Raw genomic sequence first — 19,641 nt, forward strand, 5'->3', positions numbered from 1 at the left:
ACACACACACACACACACACACACACACACACACACACACACCTCTGTCTTAGGCCTTCATTCACCAATGTTTCCTTCAGGGTACTGCAGTTAAACCATCTCATGCCTTCTACCAATGATCCTGAGAAGTCAGGGCTCCTGGCCCCAACTTACAGACATGGATACTAAGGTTTTGAAAGATAAGAGAAGTGGCCAAAGAGCATCCTGGGTCAGAGTTTCCACACCACCCCTTAAGCCACCTTCTAGCTGTGAAGTCTGAGCAGAGGTTCTCATCTTTTCAAACCCTCAGTATCCATGTCTACTCCTTCTTCTGCTACCATGCTACCATATCACATGGCTCTCGTTGCCTTCCCTGAGGTCCTGGCATCTTCCTGTGCTGGGGCTTTGCCCTTCTCTCCTCTGCCCAGGGTGTCCCTCCTCACAGCATTTGTCACCTTCCCCTGCCCTCTTCACACTGAGCACTAAACCACTTTCAGCAACATCTCTGGGCACCCCTAAGAAACGTTGCACCTAGACTCTGCCCTGCCCCCTACATTAGCTATTTCCTGTATCGACAGTCACCTTGACAGTATATTGTAAATCTCTTTATGAGCCTGGCATCCACTGCACACCCCGCTAGAACACATAGTGCCTGTACTGACATCCTTCCTGCCTCTCCGCATCTGACTCTTGAGCTGCCTCTCGAGACCCTGTGGTGTCACCTGAAAGCTCTGATGCAATGAGGTTGGACTTCTCTATTTTAATGAGGTGTGAAAAATCAGAGCCCAAGTGCAGCCAAGACTCCCATTCAGGACCTCCCCCGCCAGCCAGATCTCAGATGCGCACTCTGTAGGAATCCCCAGCCAGGCTCTGAGGAACCATGGATTAATAAAACATGCTCCTTAGAGTACAACCAGAATCTGCACTAGACAACTCTCTGGCCTACTGTAAGGGGCCCACCAGTTAACAGCAAGCTTTCCTGACTGTGTACTGTACCGCGTTTGACTATAGGTCATGGCTCTGGGTTATAGGGCCAGAAATCAGTCGAGACAATACTAACTCCATGAAAGTGGATTGAGTTCATCTGTCTGCTCAGCCCGAGAGAGATAACAGAAACACATGGAGAGTGAGTCAGGCCCTCAAGGGCTTCTGTTCTGTGCCATCACAAGAACAACCTGTGATGGCTGTGCTTTGGCTCTGAATAACTGTATTAAGTCTATAGGAGCAAGTGTGAAAGGAGACATAGCAGGCAGAGAGATAAAAAAAAAAACAAAAACAAAAACAAAGCACCATGAGACCAGGGGCTCACCCAGGGATGACTGGCTTGGCCTTCCATCATCAACTCAGAGGCTTGCAAGTATCCAGCAGACAGCACCTGGGGAAGCTGAAGCAGGTAACTGGATCTCCCAGCTGAGCTGCCTACTACGATGAGCTATGAGCTTCCCATGGATGAACTTCTGCTTCTCTCTCCCACTAACACTTTTACGTCATGGGATGAACAATAACCTCTGATGTTTCCTTCTGGTTGTTCCTGGGAACACAATGCCTTCACTCTAGGGCTCTTTTACTTTTCTCTTCCCTTCATGTGACAGAGTGGGACAGGGCCACCCCATTTTTTGGACAAAGAGTCTTAGAGGACTCATGGAGACTACCATGCTTGACTCTGAGATGGAGGAATCAGTCAGCGTCTCACTAAACGCAAACAGCACAGGCTAACTTACAAACCCATTGTCCTTCCCAGCATGCAGCTGTGCATAGATGCGCTGAGGGCGGTGGTTTACGGACAGACCAACTGAAGGGGAGGAACTGACTTGAGAGCTAGTGATGGAAAGATCGGAGATTTCAGTAAACAGAGAGATGAGATGGGGCTAAGTAGGAGAAAGTGGAGCCTCTGCCAAGGCGTGGGGTGCCCTGCCTTGTGCTCCCTTCCATAGCCTCCCTCAAAGCCTTGGGCTGGATGTGGATTGTACTCCTACACTCCAAGAGAGCAGAATCACCGAGGGGCCTTCAGAGCACCATGAAGGGGAGGGCAGCAGTGAGGAGGCTGGCTTGCCACAAGGGGGCAATGAAAGTTAAGAGGAAGAGCAGAGGCAGTGGGAGGAGGAGGCAGGAGCTGGCCAGGAAGGCAAGTTGCTCTTCTCAGGTCCGACTGCAGGAAGGCCATGCATGCTCTCTGCCAACCTTCCTGGACTAGCCTAACCCAGGACTGGCCATACCCATGTCCTGCCCATGACTGCAGACACAGAGCTTGGAAAAAGGCTGTCAGAAACAAGCATACAGGTTGCCCACCCAACCTGGAGCACTAGAGTGCAGTACAGGATTGCAATCAGAGAAGACCTGCAGAGAAGACACTGCAGGAGCTGTGTCAGCCCTGAGAGATGAAGCCACTCCTGCTGACAGGAGGAACCTAGGATCCCGCTGGCCTCATTGGGATACAGACCTCACCCACCTGTGCTTCCTCGGCCCTGTCAGCCCCTTTCCTTCTTGTTCTGCTGCTGCTCTGTGTACCAGACTTTTTCTTTGGGGCCCCCAACCAGCTCCAAAATCCTGACACAGAGACTTCTTATTACTTAGGAGTGTTTGGTCTGAGCTTAGGCTTGTTTCTTGCTAGTTCCTATAGCTTAACCTGGTTCTCTTCACCTGTGGTTTGCCTTGGGCATTTTTGCCTTCCTTTCTGTGTCTCATACTTTCCTGCTGTCTCCATGTCTGGCCGGCAGCTGCCTGGCTTCTGGCCCTGGGCATGTCCCTCCCTCCCACATTCTCTTCTCTGCTCTCTTCTTCTCCTATTTATTCTCTCTGCTTCCCGGCCACACTTATCCCTCTCCTGCCTAACTATTGGCTGTTCAGCTTTGTATTAGACCAATCAGATGCAAGGTGAAGCAAATGAAATACACCTTTACATAGTTAAAATAGTATTCCCCAACAGCTGCATCTGTGGTTCTTCCTAAGCCCTGTGGCTCTTCTTCACAAGGGGAAGTCTGCATCCTTTTTCACTGAGCCCTTTGGTTTGAATTTCCTTAGATCACTCCACTCCAGGTCGCCAATCCCAGACAAACCAAGTGCTGCCATACATTGCCCCTAGTTCAGCAAGAGAGGACCCTTCTTTCTCTCAGGGCTCATCTTCCTACTCACGCATGCGACTCTGGTCTTCTCCTTACACTTGTCCTGGGGCCTTGAGCAGTTCATTACCTTTCTTCTTTGCCCCCAGCCTCTCCAACTTCTTTTGTGCTGCCTTTCGATATAAAAGCAGGATCAAGAGCCCCTCAGTGCCAAGGGTATTAAAAAAAAAAAAAAAGGCACCTGGGCCCTAAGATCAGAAACTGTGACCAGTGTCTTCTTTGGCGTTTTCCAAAAAGCATCTTTGTTCCTGAAACCAGTTTGGACTTCTGTTCCAGTTTACTCAAAAATACGAAGAAAACAAAAACAGTTGTTTTTGTCCTTGAATAGAATTGATCACACAGGCTGCCCTATGGGTAGATGCATTTCCACCAGGAAGCTAACCACAAAGGTAAGCCCTCTGGTGACACGTTCAAGCCCAGACCAAAGCAAGGTTTGATGACATCCTTCATCAAAGGTCCTCCTCAGCTTAGTTGTCATTCTCTCTCTCTCTCTCTCTCTCTCTCTCTCTCTCTCTCTCTCTCTCTCTCTGTCGTCACAATGAGGTCCTGCCATGTGCACATGACAAGAAAGATTCAGTGAGCCTCTTTAGCCACCTTCTCATCTCCCTAAGAAGCAATGGAAACATTTCCATCTGCCTCTTAGATTTCAATGCGAATTTTAGAATTGGGAGTTGATGTTTAAATAGTATTTGCTTTTAACACATAAATAAGTCTCAAGGCATGCCACCTCTGCCTCTGCTAACCCAAGCTGCTTGGAGTAGAGACTGTGCTGGTGACCACACCTGTACTTGACAGAGGGTCTGTCCTCTATCAGTCACACGGTGTGGTGACAAACCACCCACATTATGGAAGCCTCCGTTGCAAGTCTTTTCTCTGCCCATATGTTACCTCTGCCTACACTCATCTCAGCTGTTACAGTGTAGATTCTGCTGAGCCGAGTATCAGTGTCCACAATGCAGAGTGGCTGAGTTCAGTCCATGTATGTTCCTTCTTCGTAATCACCAAAATGCAAACTCCTTTAGGTTCACTAAATCAACTGAGACGATCAAGTCATAAGGTTGATCAAAAATCAATGGAAGGAGGTGGCTACACCCCTCGCTGTAAAATCAATGGAAGGAGGTGGCTACACCCCTCGCTGTAAAATCAATGGAAGGAGGTGGCTACACCCCTCGCTGTAAAATCAATGGAAGGATGTGGCTACACCCCTCTCTGTAAAAGTGTGTGGCAAAGCCTGGGGCTGTGGACTCCTGCTACCTGGGGTGAAGAATTGGGGCCAGAAATGAAAATTAACCAGTGGCCAGGGAGTCCCTGTTCCAGCTGTCTGGGACCGTGTCTCTATCACATGGGGAAGGTAGAATTTTCCAGCAATCACATAATGAGCCTGAGGTAGAGCCAGGATCCGAATGCAGACCTCTGGCCATTTAAGCCATACTGACCAGGCGGTCATGGAAAGATCACTTGGACATAAAGGTCACATTGACCTTAGGGACTGCTCTGGGCTTTCTACGTGACCTTCACAAGCCCCTTTCCTTCTCTGTCCTCTGGCACACCAGTCAGAGCTAAGCTAGGGCCGTGTGCCCTCTACACTCACTTATCCACCTAGCAGATACCTGTCCTGTCACAGGGCTCTGCAGGACTGGCATCGAGTCTTCTGGTCTACTCAGAAACTCCCCATGGCCTCCGCCCTCCTCAGACCTGCCTCTGAGTGCTGGACTCGTGGTGGGAGCTTTACAGCAGCTGTGGGTGCTCTCCTGTCCGACGTGAGCCTCCATAGGACTTCGGTGTCAAGTGATCCCACTTCATCTTCCTAGTCCCTGCCTTCTTGCCCTCCATTGCATACCTTACCCCTCTCCACGACCTCTGACCCCCTGCCTCCTCTCTCGGTGCTGTGCAACCTTGCCTCCTACTTCACAATAAAAGCAGAAACCCCCCGATGAACCCCCTCCCCTCTGCTCCCATGCTGACACGTCCTGTGCTCCTCTGCTTCTGCCTCCCCTCCAACACTTCCCCTCCAGCTGAGAGAGGACCCTCTCCCCTCACTCCTCTACAGGGTTACATCATCCATTTTCTCTTTCTTCAGCAGACCCCTGCCAAGCAGATTGTGAGCGGCCATGTTTAGACACATTCAAGCCTTCTACACCTTAAAAAGAAAATACTTCCCTGAACCCAACGGCCCCTCCCGGCTGCCATTGATTCTCTCCTCTCTTTCTTTCGCTGTGGGGTTTCTTAGCTGTGGTTTGGACAGAAGCAGAACTGACTGACAGTGGTAAAAACACATCACAAAGAGTCCTGCACACAAATGCTTATAGCTGCCTTAGTCATAGTAGCTAAACCCTGGGCACGACTTTAATCTTGCCCACAGTGAGCAGAGAAACGTGTGATACACGTAGTTGGCACTCCTCACAGCCATCGGGCTGGATTGCTACTGCAGAGCCACACGTTTTCTGCAGGGAGCAGACACTTCCATGCAGAGTCTCACAGCTCATAGCTCATCTCTTTCTCTCGCAACTGAGGGAAAGGAGGCAGATACAATATACTGGTCCATATAAAAGCCTCAAACAGGGAAACTAACAGATTTGTGAAACAAGGAGCTCCCTGGGGCCAGGGGTTCAGAGAGAAACTGGCTGCAGAGGGGTACAAGGGAATGTGTAGGGATGATGGACATACGCAGCTGATTGGAATAGGGAGACCATTGGTGTATGCATTTCTCAAAACTCACTGGATGCCACCACATGCAAGTCGACTTAAGCATTGGAGATGCTTACAGGTGATGGGCAGGTGGATCGATTTCCTTGCTTACAAAACTGCCAGGACAGAGACCCTAGCCTGGGCCTACTCCTATCACCTCTGTCACTGCTCCTGCCACTCCCCCTCTCTTGGTGCTATGGCAACAGCCTCTCCACCCGTTTCCCCACTGCCCACTTGCATCTTTGCTGCTCTGCTAACCAGGACTCCTCCCACAACCATCACCACTATGGAAACATTCCTCTGGGTCCTTACTCTCCTGATTGACAAGCCCCAATTTTCTTATCTGAGCTGAGACTTGAGCCCTGCACTGGAGTTTTTCCAGATCCAGGTCAGCCATGAAGACAAGTTCCTGGTATCTGCCTTGTGTTGTGTGTGATGGGAGGTAGCCCTGCTTCTCAGCGACAGTTGAAGTCAGGGAGTTCTCCAAACACTTGCCAGTGGGAGGAAATTCCCTCTTCCCATGTCCTGCCCACTCCTGAGCCAACGAAGGAGTAGTGGGATGAGATTGTGACTGTCCCTACATGGGTGTCAAAGTCAAGTGCCCGGTCATCTCATCCAAACTTGATCATTGTTTGAAGGCTACTGCCCCCACGATGACACCAACATCCATCCCTCCAGATGCCAATGTCAGGTGTCCACTCGTAGTGAGAACCCTCACTCACCAGCTGTGATCTGTCCACTTCATTCCTCTGTGTGGGGGCTCAGCTCTCCCACCAAGTGCCACAACTGCATTGCCTGATACACAGCCTCCTCTGTGGCCAGCCTCCAAGCCATTCCTGTCCTTAGACCAAAGCTGTCTTCTCCACGAACAACTCTATACCCAGCTCCCACTTTGCACAGAGCCCTCCATCCTTTTCCAAACTCACAGGATAAAGGCCCAACTCTCTGGTCTGAATAAAGCGCTGTGTTGGCTTCACCCTGTTTCAGCTATTACCCCCCCCACACACACACACACCCACATGTCCGTCTGGCTCCTCTCAGCACAGACCTCCTTTGTGGCTCGGCTTCCTCCCTCATCTCTCTTTTCTTATTCGCTCTTGGCTACTTCAACCTGCATCTCTACTAGACAGCCATCCTTAGCTATGCTCTCTTCCAGACCAGCTCAACTCCTTCACCCTAGGCCTCTAGTGTCCCTCTCAAGCACACCATTGGCCACTCCCACGTCTCATAAGCCACACGGTTTCAGGGATGCAGCTGCTCAGGTGCTACTTTATCTGCATCACACCATGACGGACCTCGGATGGGATCCAGTAACCGCTCATTGAGTGAGTGAATGAACAGATGAATGCGACCTTAGCCTAGTTCAACTCTCCTGGATCAAGCACGACCTGTGGCTTCCATCCCTCTCTTTTTCTCCCTCTCCCTTCTCTATCCCTTTCTCCCTCTCCTTCATCTGCTTCATCCCATTCCTTTTTCTTTATTTCTTTCTCTCCTGAATTCCCAGTAGCTTTGCCCAAATACCTCAGCCCAAAACTTTTGCAGCCACAGTGCCACCTAGAGTCCACCCATGATATGGACCAGTGGCCCGAAAGCCCTACCCAGTCCAGCCCAGTTCTGCCCTGTCTGGCCCAGTCCAGCCCTGTCCGGCCCAGTCCAGCCCAGTTCTGCCCAGTATAGCACAATCCACCCTTGACCGGTCTAGTTCTACCAAGTCCAGCCCTGTCTAGCCTAGTCCAGCCCAGTTCAGTTCTGTCTTGTCTAGCCCTGTCTAGACCAGACCAGCAGTCCATCCTATTCTACCCATCTAGTTCAGCCCAGCAGTCTAGCCCAGTTCAACTCAGTTGAGCTCAGTCTAGCCCTGTCCAGTCCAGTCCCGTCCAGTCCAGCAGTCCAGCCCAGTCCATCCTGGTCCAGCACAGTCCACCATCCAGTCCAGTCCAGCAGCCCAACCCAGTCCAACCCATTTCCGTCCAGTCTAGTCCTGTCCAGGCTAGTTCTTCCCAGTCCAGCCCAGTCCAGCCCAGTCCAGTCCTGTCCTGTTCTGTACATTGTTCTGGGTATATCTCTGCATCTTGACACTCCACTTGCCTGCCTTGAGACCCCGCTGCTCCTTCAGTTCCCTAAGTGCTCCATGGAGACTTCAAACAGAAAACTGAAGCAGGGCAGTGGCATCTTTCCCCGGCATCCCATCTGCCTGCCTTTCCTATTGCTCTGCAGCTCCATTCCCCTCCACTCAACTTTAGCCTTCCATTTCAATGACATTATAATGCCACAGCAACGATGTGTCCATGCAAGACCTCAAGTGTAACCTCTTGTCACCAAGGAAACTGTCTGAGAGGAAACAGGTGCTTCTCTTAGTCTAAACGGCCAGTTCTCCTCCCAAGTCACCATCGTTATTTAGATCAAGTGTCTTAAAAGTTCATGTAGTAATCCTATCCCTGGAAGTCCGTGCATAAGGGTGCATGACACATGAAGGTGTGTCATAGTAAGTAAGCAGAAATAACCAGGGTGCCCCCAAACTGAAGAATGGATGCATAATTGTGGCATGTGCAGATCCACGTTTAAGGGTGCTTGGCACATCAGGGTCTATAATAGTAAGTAGGCAGAAGCAGCCAACCTGCCCCACCCTGAAGACCGGGTAAGTGATTATAGGATGTGCAGCCTCTGAAAATAAAACACAGGAGTGTTTTACCATAACATGGGAGCTGCTTTGTAAGCTAAACAGGGATCAGAAGAAAGAAATTAAACCTCCCTTGAGTGCAAATTGTTATCGCCACCATGCAAACTAACAATGGGTATAGGAAGAGTCTAGTGCAACCAGATGTTCTCAGTAGTTTTTCTGAAAGTCTTGTTTTCCAACTTGCTTTTCTGTGTCCTGAAATGTCCATGATGAGCTTATGATAACTCACAATGGACTGTTTCAACAAATCTGAGAGAAAATACAAAGGGAACTAGTCATAATAAATCTACATTTATGTAGTCTTCTGAATAGTTTATCAGAGACTCGAACTGAGACATCTCCAGACATTTCTTCTCCAGAGTTCTGAGGTCCTCTGAGACTCATCAGATTCAAGGTCAAGAAACCCAAGTGCCTGTGCATTGTCAGGGCCTCAGTCAGCATCTTCTGGGTCTTAGTGATGTGAGAAGATACCTCACCTGCCATTGGACCCCATAGATGGGGAAGATACCTCACCAGGCATGAACTGCCTTGCTGCCTGCTTTGTCTTGCCCACATTGCTTTGCTCCCTCTGCAGCGACACCTTGTGTTGTGGTCATGTAATCACAGAGCAGGTACTGGATGGGTCTACTCTATCGAACCAGGTACCAGGTAGGAGGACATTTAAAATCTGCTGAATCTAAATCCTACAGTGTTTGGCGTTTAACTTTGCTTCATTTAAGCTTTCACCCAACGAGGAGTTGAATGGCATTATTGTGCCAATTTTACAGAGAAGAAAAGAAGAGAGGAGAGGAGAGGAGAGGAAAAGTCCTGAGGTCAGAAGCTGCAACATTCGAGAGAGCAGGCCCTGCACCTCATGTGGGCAACACAATAGAGCCAATCCCATTGGCAGAGGTGTGAGTGAGCCAGCCCCAATATTGCGAGCAGGGAAGAGCTCACATTACTTATCTGCCATATAGCAACATGGGTGAGAGAGATGCCCACCCCATTCCCCGCCACCCATCAACACCTGAGACAGGTGGGAGAGCTGGCCCTGCCTCTCATCTGCTGCAGCACTCGGGATAAGTGGCCCCTACACCATGCCTGGACAACACAGTATAGCTGATCCTGAAGTCCGCATGGGAGATCTGACCCTGAGGATGAAAGCGGGAGAACTGGCCCCACCCACTGCTCATCCCTGCCAGGGGTGAGCTCACCAAGGCAATGCAGGAGAGCTCACCCTGGTGGGCTCTCACTCTGGCGAGAACAAGGGAGAGCTGGTGGGCTGACCTACCCTGCAACTACCAGGCCCAGAACCAGGTTATTGTTGGCCCACCCCGATATCCACCCCATCTGTGATCTGCTGGAGCACATGAAGGGTCCAGTCCTGCAGACCCAAAGCTGCAGGATTTCCACAACACAGGGCAACAGCAGGATAACTAAGAGGAGCTCCAGAAAGGGCCCAGCATCAATAGTGCAGCAGAAACCAGAGGCCTCAAAACAGGCCAATGACTCTGCAATCAGCACTTGTAAGTGGAGATATATGGACCAAAGGGTTTACTGTGTATATAGACCTAATGCAGGTCTTGGACAGGGAAGGTGTCAGTGCTATGTGTGCCCTTACCCCCAGTCTTCCCTCAAGTCTCTAGACTTGGTAAACCACATTCAAATCACTTATGTTTGTAGTTGTCTCCCCAGTCAGCTATAATCTATTAAGAGGAGGTATAATAGCTTATTTACCTCTGAATGAATCCCTAGTAACCTAACACAAGATCAAAAGGCATGTTAGCGCCATGAGTACCCTGGAACATGCTGATAGATGAAATTTTTAAAATGTAATGGATAATACATGACTATAATCTAAAAGCACAATACTAAAAAGAAAGTGTCAAAAAAAAGACACCTGACTCCCCTGCTCCATACCTCAATTTGCTCTGACACTATTTGAATTGTTCAAGGGCATACAAATAGGTAAAGCTTCTAAATACTTTAAAAGGGAAAATGCAGGGACCAGAGAGACAGATCAGCAGTTAAGAGCACTTGTTACTCTTATAGATGACCAGGACTCGATTCCTAGCACCCACGTGGTGCTCATAGCCACCCCTAAATCCAGTCCCAAGGGACCCAATGTCCCCTTTTGGACACTGTTGGCACCAGGCATGCATGTGGTGCAAATATGGACATGCAGGCAAAACTCTCTTGCACATAAACTAAATCAATGTGAAAGAAAACTTTAAAGAAAAGTATTAAACATTGGGGTGAGGACCCAGTGATTGTTTCATGAAAGGAAGAATAGGAAACTATGGGGGAATCTCACTTTGACATTTGGATGAAATTTTTCAAGAAGATACTAACAAACAGAACACAGAAAAACACTAAAAGAATATTGTTTTTTCTAAGTAATTCAGTACCTTCTACGCAAAGTGGTTAGTATTAAGCTTTGTATTAGTGGGAGTTACTATGGATGGGAAGTTGTGGACTCTTGAGTCAGCATTTTAGAAACTTAGGTAGCTGAATTATTAGAGTTCAGGAGTTCAAGACCAGCCTGAGCAATATAATGAGATTCATCAAAGAATAAAAAGGGAGATGAGGAGTAGGCAGGGGGAAATAGAGATTGTTACTTATATTTAAAGACTTAGTAAGAAAATTGAGGTGACACTCTCCACTGACTCTGATAAAAATATTTGATAGAATTCAATCACTTTTGATGAGAAATACATATATTGCATATATATTATATATACATATATACACAATGCAAACATGTTGGCAATGAACCCAGTGCACAGGCTCGTAATTCCAGACATTCAAGAAGCTGAGGCAAGAGGATTATGGGTTCAAGGCATGCCTGGGCTACACAGTGCATTCAAGGTCAACCTGAGCAACTTAGTCAGACCCTGTCTCTAAAAATAATAGAGAGATGGTACCACTGTGTTGTCAGCGGTGCCTGCCTAGCACAAAGAAAATCCTAGGTTCTGTACCGTATTTTTTTTTTTGTACAAAGGAAGATATTTCCTGATGACATTTTCATGCCATAGCATTGCCAGCATAATCTTTGATGTCCTAGAAGCACGTGCTCTGAGCTCCAAGAGAAAGGCAAGAATACTCTCTTGCTATTGCCATCACTTTCTTAGTTTTGGAGACACTTGTTGCAGAGGTCGGAGTGGGGAGCTATTTCTACTTCTAATGGTTCCTTCCTCTCAAAAGGACCCCCAAAGGCAGTAATAATCCTGGCTTCTTCGTTTATCCACTCCAGGGAAAGCGGGGGTTAGTTTGGAGCTTTCCTCCTGGGGAAGAGAGAAAGACCTAGAGAATTAATATACATTCAATTAGATACTGTAGGGGAAAACTGACAATACCAATAATAAAGATAAAATATCTAGGAATAATCTTAACTAGAAATGTTCAAGATCCCTGTGAAGAAAACTTTAAGGCACTCTTGAGACACATAAACACATGCTTGAACAAAGGGGAGGGCAGAGCACATTTCTGACTGAGAAGACACAACATCATAAATACGTCAGTTCTCTCTAGGTCAATACCACGTGTCACGCCATCCCAGTGGAAAGATCTACAGTATTTTTTTAAATGAATAAGTCAGTTCTACGGTTTGTATTGTAAAAATATGTATGTGATACTATTTCAGAAAGGTCTGAAAGGGAAAAGCAGTGAGGAACACTGACCCTGCCTTTGAAGCAGTCCTCACACAGCCATATGGATTAAGGCAACTCACCCCTGGCACACAGATTCGATAGAACACAATGGAAAGTACAGCACCGAAAGACATATGGAATTGTGTATTGTAAAGCTGGCCTCGGAAATCGGCGGAGAAAAGATGAATTATTCACTAGCTGATATGGAAACCAACTAGGTAGCCTTCTAAACCAAAGCTGGGTTTAACTTTACACCTCACCCCAAATGGCTCAAAGATTTGGATCCGAAAGATGAAAGTTCACAAGAAGTGAGGGAGGGCAGTTTTAAAATCCCCTTGAGGAGGACTTTTCTACATACAATAAAGACGACATTTCACGTGAAAAGACAGGATAAACTTGACTGTTAACAAAGAAAACTATAAAGTTTCTTCAGTGATAAGAACACTCAATAAAAATATCAACAGGTTTTTTAACTTCACAAACTCTAAAGTTCATATGGAAACATTAACGTGTAACAATCACGCCTAAGGAATTGCAGGCCAAATACTGGCCTCGGAAAATACTTTTTTCTTGTATCACAGGCCAAAATCAATTTCCTTTAAAACATAAACTGTAAAGATAAACTGAAAGCATAAAAGATGCACCTAGACAAGGTGTGATGCTCATAGTTAGAGAAAAACTGTTCTGAATTGTAAGAAAGATGCCCAAGGTCACAGGAATCAGAGACATGCCAACGAAGCCTCAGTAAAATCTATCTGGTACCCAACAGACTGGGAATTCACCATAAAGCTTGATACTATTCTCTGTCGGCAAGATATGTGGAAGCCACCAGCCACTCATTGTCAAGGTGTCTAACCAAGGCGGCTTGCTCCCCTGAGGGCAGTTTCGCAACACTGGCAAAATGCATAGTATATCCCGGATGCCTTGCCACCATATCCAGGGACTCGTCCCGCTAATACGGTTACACCCAGGCAAAGAGATGTCTGTACCAACGATGTTTTCTGAAGCATCTTCATAATAGTACATAATTGGAACCAAGCAGCCGTTAGTCCTATAGGAAGGTTAAGTATGGTGAGGCCTATCTGTCAATGCTATTCTTTGTAACAATTCTTTGTGAGATTCTATAGGATGAGCTGTGTGATACATTATAGAGTGTGAAAGGGGAGCTGCAAAATGTTCGGGGTGGTGGATTGCCCTTAAGAACCTGCAAGAAGCAGGAGAAGACCATATATTCACATCCACTTGCAAGGGCAGACACTAGCTCTGGATCTTTTCGGGGACAGTGGTGGCAGGCAGCTTGAGCTGGCCAGAAGGTGTCTTGCATTCTGTGTTCCTAGTAAAACAAAATCTGTGTGTCATTTCTGCCCTAGAGTTAGAGTATCCATTTGTTTGGGGGAAAGTGAAAAGCTGGCCATTAAGTAATGCCGTATAAAGTTCCTGTGGAGGGGATGTCTACATAGCTTGGGAAAATTTGGACATAAAAATTGTCGCACATGGCTGTGCTTCTGTGGATTTGAATCATCCTCTTTGAAATAGCATAGGATAGGAGGGCCCTTGTTGCTGATGTTTTCTCTGTATGAATTGTACTTCACTGGGCTGGTGCGTGCGTGTGTGCGTGCGTGTGTGCGAGTGTGTGTGTGTGTGTGTGTGTGTGTGTGTGTGTGTGTGCTCACACAAAGGCTTGCCTGCAGCCCAGTCTTCTCGAGGCATTTTCTTGACTGAGCTTCTCTCTTCTTGAATGACTTTGTCAAGAGGACAGAAAGCACATATCCTAGCAGATCCCCAGAGGTCCGAAGCACCATTTTCTCTGTTCCAAGCAACATGAGGCAAAAGCTGAAACCAACGAAAGAGTTTTGGCCCCAGCACTAAGACTTTATCGTTGACATGGAACCCACAGTCCTAAGCTCTGAACTGCTCTCTGCTGTGAAGAACAGGGGCCTCTTAGAGGAGGGCAGTTCCACAGCCTGCAGAGAAACTAGAACATAAGAAAAGCTATGGAGCCTCCTGCTCTTTCCAGAAATCCGGGCTGCCTTAGAGAGCAGTAAAGTATTTTTTTAACAAGGAGCCAGCTTGCAGTACCTGCCAGTGGCAACGTGGTGGTCATCTGAACAGCACGCAGAAAAAAGAGGGGCCAGAGAAATGTGATTTACCACACCAGGATAAGTTCACAAAAAGCTGTGGACTATGGATGGCACCAAAGTTAATTAAAAAAAAAAACAAAACAAAGACATACAGAAAGGTGGTTGTGGTGAAAGGTAAGAAAGTCACTTGTATTATTTCTGTAAGTTGGAGGATTTTACATATGGGTATTTTACTTTTCCAGTAAATGTCTTTCTTTATGAAGTATTGTTATCTGTATGTTTCTAGCTATGAAACCAGGAAGGAAAAGTCACAGGGAACCACGAAGTCAGGAAAGAGGGAAAGACCATTAGGTGGAAGATGAGCCCCCGCTGAGCCAGCCAGCCAAGCAGGCAGCCTCCACAGACCAGCGCACCAGCACACCAGAGCGGTCAGGTGTTCCACTGTGATGAATTAGCTGCGTTCTTAGGGAGGAGAAGAGACATGCAGACTCAATCCCTCATCTCCTAGGAAACCTCCAGATGACCCCACTAATTATAAGATAATAAAAGGATCTAGAAGCCCTAAATAATTCTCACAGACTAGATCCATCTGTCACCGTGACAGGACAATGGGCTGTGTAACTCCGGCCAAGTGAGACTTACAATGTTAAAATTTTGGAAAGAGACACCAGGTTGCAGTAAAACTGGAGACTGTGTAAAAGGCTCAGGTTTACAAATTTTACTGAAAGAACAAATGAATAGTAAGTGGAAGAAGAGGCTGCCCAACCTGTATGCCAGGGGCTCGTTTTTTTTGGTCTCTTGGAAGACGAACAATATTCCATGCTCAACCAAAGATCCAACTGACTCCTACCATGTCCTGGCCTGGCTCCGCAGTATTTTTCGATCTGGAAGATAATTCACGCTGAGTAAATATAAAAATAAAATATCTAAGACATTAAGAAGTATAACATCAAATGCAGAAATAGTAAAGAAATAAGCTAACTCATAAAACTGATGCTTTTAGGCTCAATGGAAGTGGAAACATAGTCATAAATTTGGGGGATTGTTGGTTTGGTTTGCTTTGCTAATGAGACAGGGGTCTCATGTAATCCAGTCTTGCCTCCAACTCACTGTATTGCCAAGGATGGTCTTGAACTTCTAATCCCCCTGCCTCCACCTTCTGTGTGCTGAGATGACACGTGCTCTATCATGTCCAGTTTATGTAGTGCTAGGGATGAAGCCCAGGTTTTCAGGAATGCTAGGCAAGCACCCCAACAACTGGTTACAACCGCGGCCCTCTTAAGTTTTGAAAAACTTACGTGCACATGTATGTGTATGTAGTAGGCATGTGTGCCATGTGAGTGCGTGTCCGTAGAGAACAGAGCTCAACCTCAGATGCCACCCACCTTGTTTTGGCTTTTTAGACAAGGTCTCTCACTGGCCTGAAGCTCACAGAGTAGGTTTATCTGACCGGCCTGCAAGCCCCAAGGATCCACCTTTCTTTGCCCTCCTTGTGCTGTGATTACAAGCCTAAGCTACCACACTAGGCTTTTGTGAACGATGGTTCCGAGGATCGAACTCTGGTCCTGTGCTTTCTCGGCAAGGCTATCCCCCAGCCCAAAACAACTCACGATAATATACATCTTAACATAGCGAGATCAGAGGGTCTCTCTCTGAAAGCCCAGGCACCCTGGTTTATTGTTTCAGCTGTCTATGGCTATGTACAAGCAATCCTAAATTCACCAGTTTATGAGAGCAGCGTCAGTCTGTCTCTCCATCTCAGAAGTCAGGAGTCAGGCAGGCTGGCTAGGGAGTTCTGCTCTGTCGACTATTCACTTGGATACTGGGCAATTTTCAGGTGGTGGTGGGGCATGAGGCTTGGGACCAAGAAAGATCCACTCAGATTTTCCTAAGACTTCACAGGATGGCTGGAAGGTAGACTCTGGGACCCTGTATCTCATGGTCCCTCCTGGGTCATAGGGACCATGAGACTTCTTACCAGAACCGGAGTGAAAATCTCAGAACAGGCATAATGTCACTTCTGCCATAGTTTAATGGTCAAATTAGCCACTGGCCAAACCACATTTAAAGGAGCAAGATGGACTTCACACAGATCTTTAAAGTGAGAGCAGATCTCGTTGAATCTTTCTGCCTCACTGAGGACTGGGAAATAGGTCAAAGCCTTTGGCTCAGGACTAGTCAGGAGCTGACAATGATGACGGCAGTTAACCCCCAGGATTTTATTGAGTGTTTACTAGGTGCCTAGCAATGCTGTGAATACTTGGAGTTTATGTTATTGAATCTTTGCAGCACCCCTGCGAAGAATCTCTTACCGTCCCTGTGTGTAGATTAACAGGCTGACTCATCTGACCATGATCAGATCGCTCACCCCAGAACCACACCTTCCCGAGAGGGGAGGCTGAAGCGACCCACAGCTGCAGGTGATGTAGAGCTTTCTACCCTGAACAGAGGGCCTGGACAATGTCCGGAGAGCACTGGGGGTCTTGGTGGAGCAGGGCCCACACTGTGGATAGGGAATACAGGAGGAGCGGGAAAGTGGGAGGCAGATGAGAGACTCACACTGTGGGAGATATGAGAAGTAAGGCGTGAGAGAAGGGGAGGTGGGGGGAAACAGAAGCATGTGAAGGTAGAAACTGGAGGTGAGAAGGCAGGACTTGGGGGGTTAGGGACAGAATGGACCCAAGAAGAGCTCCAGAGGCAAATTTCCCATAGTTGTACCCCAAGCCTAATCTAGACACCGTGGAGACATGTGTGACAGCGCTCACTCCCTTCTATGATCTGCTCTTTGAAGGAAGGACAAGGACCCTCCCTGCACTCTTGCATACTTGGATCTTAGAGAAACTGGAGGGCGACAGGCTCCAGTCTGCAGACCCCTGTGGCCTATATTGGTCAGCAACTCTAATCATTGAAGACCCGCCCCCAAAGCAGTGTGACACAAGACAGTGGTTAAAAGCTTCTGCATCAAGCAAAATCCAGTCTGAATCACAGATCTGGGGCTGCTGACATCTAAACTGCCCTGGCTTCTGTTTGTCCACCAAAGGGCACGATAGGAATGCTGTGTGGTAAGACACATCACATACCGAGCACAGGGCTTAGGGCAAAGTCATTACCGAGCAATTAATAGCAACAATAACAACAACAGTAAATCCTGCCCTCTTTGCTTTCATTCTTTCTCGGCTCACATTGGCTTCTCCCCTCTCCCTTACCCTGCCATACAGCCGACCAAGGATGGCGATGATGTTTCCTGACGTTTCTGTCTCTTGGGTCAACTCTTGGCACTCCTTCCCAAAAGAGAGTTAAATAGCTTAGAAACTGGAGCTGGGGTTTCTGCTCCCCCTCCCTCTCCCAAGGCCCAGGTTGTTCTGGTCAGGTACCCATAGGAGCACAATAAAGACTGATTGGGCTAAATGGGCAATTTATGGCTTCTCTTTGAACAGGCCTTAGATGATTACCTTTTATGAGGCTTACACTTTAGACTTAAGATGTAAAACAGAAGCTTCGGCTAGGAAGCAAATAATGGGATATTTTATGTGCTGTTCTGGAACAAAAGTCCACAGCTTTATGGCAATGGCTGTAAAAGGAGCATGATTGGCGACGTTTTGATTGAGAAACCCACATGGAAAGATCTCCGGGTCAGGAGACCAGAGGCCCAAGTTTCCCACCCGGTAACACCACCTAGCCAGGCCTGATAGTCTCTGTCTTCATATGCAAAGCCGGGGACCACCCTCTACCCCACCCCCACAGCAAGACCTTCTCTATCCTAACTGCCCATGGTTCCTGGGTTCCCACATCTAAAATGCTTTCTTCTTGGCTCTTGGAGATTCCAAATGTTGGTTCTCCAGACATGTTTAATCTAGGACACTGAACTTGCAGGCACTGTCTGAACCGCCTCCTGATTCTAGAGTAGAGAGAGCATTGCAGGCATCGACCTATAGTTGGGAGGCCTGGATTCAAGTTCCCACTCCCTGCACATCCCAGCGTGACTCAGGACAAGACACGGTATATAATGGAGATGAAGCCCAACACTGTGGGATGAGGTGCTGGAGAGACTGAAACAGCTTGCAAAGGAGCTGCTCTTGTGTCTGACAAAGAGGAAGCGCTCGAGCTTGGTGGGTATTGTTAATGTCACAACACTCAATGAACAGAACGTCTGAAAAATTTAAATTGACCCATCGCACAGGACCCTGAGATTTTGGAACTCTCACCTTAGCTCTGTGAGTCCAGCAATCGAGGAGCAGGGCTGTCAGCACAGCCATGACCACCAGAGGGCAAACTCGGGTTGCTGGTCTGCCAACCCTGAAGGGCCAGGAGTTGCTCCGGAGCCAGCCCTTCTCCTCTTGGCTCCTTTAGTTTTTTTCCTCTTATGGGTACAAAGAGCCCTGGCATAGGAAGAAACAGTTGAAATTACCAAGCTTTTCTAAAAACTCGAAACTGGCAGTGCAAAATGAAAAGCGACCCTATGAGCTGGATAGGTTTGTTATGAAGTGAGCTTCCGGTGTGCAGCTTTAACACCTGGCTCCTGGATGAGCCTTGGCATCAGCATGTTGAAGCCTTCTCCAGGAGGTGGCCCATTGCCCAGGTGCCTAGTGTCTGACTCCCACCTCCACATGATGCTGAGCTTACAAGGGTCACCCCCCAGGCTATTGGGTGCAGAGGCCAGGATTCAGACATGAACCTTCCAAAGACAGTGGTTTGTCCTGGATAAGTTGAGCCTAGAAAAGGGTAGCTCATAAGTGGCTTGAAGAAAATCAGTTAAGAGCGAGCAGGGGTCTGTTTCAGATACCGGGCTATTACATCCGTAATATCAACAATCCTTAGGGAAGGGGTTTTAAAACAACACTATACGGGCCCTGCAGAGAAAGATCTGTTCCATTTCAGAGCTGAACCTAAGATAAAGTCAGGTGTAGGGAAATCAGACCCAGGTATGGCGCCAGGCAGGAAGGAGGTGGGAGACTGCTGCTCCTCAGCAACCTTGGCCAAGGCCTTTTGATGTCTGACTTCTGGTACCCCAGGGTCAGTTGAGACGACAGGAGGGGGCCCTAGTGGTCCCTCCTCGGCCCTGGGTGCGGAGCTCCTGGATACCTGGGAGGTGCTGTGGCCAATATTGACTTTGGTAAACACCATTTTGCACCGAGCGCCCAGCGAGGGCGGGGGCGCCCTGACCCGGGGGCGGAGGCAGCGGCTCCGCATTTAGACGAGGCCATTAGCAGCGATCGATGGCTGCTCCGCGCGCTCCGGCCGCTGGGCGCTCCCAAATGAAGGTTAAGTTTGCTCTGCGCCCCTGCGAGGCAGGCCATGCGCCCGCATAATGGCCCCAGGCCCGGCGGCCCGCGTGCCCAGGTTAAGCTCAAGCGGCATGGTTAGGAAGATGCGGAGAGAAAGAAGCTTGGCCCCGACAGGGGCAGGGAGGGCTGGGCGGTTGTGCTTAGACCACAGTGTGAGTGCCCTGGTCTGTCTCCCTATGG

This window comes from Microtus ochrogaster, chromosome 10, assembly GCF_000317375.1.
Source record: "Microtus ochrogaster isolate Prairie Vole_2 chromosome 10, MicOch1.0, whole genome shotgun sequence".
NCBI classification, from domain to species: Eukaryota; Metazoa; Chordata; class Mammalia; order Rodentia; family Cricetidae; genus Microtus; species Microtus ochrogaster.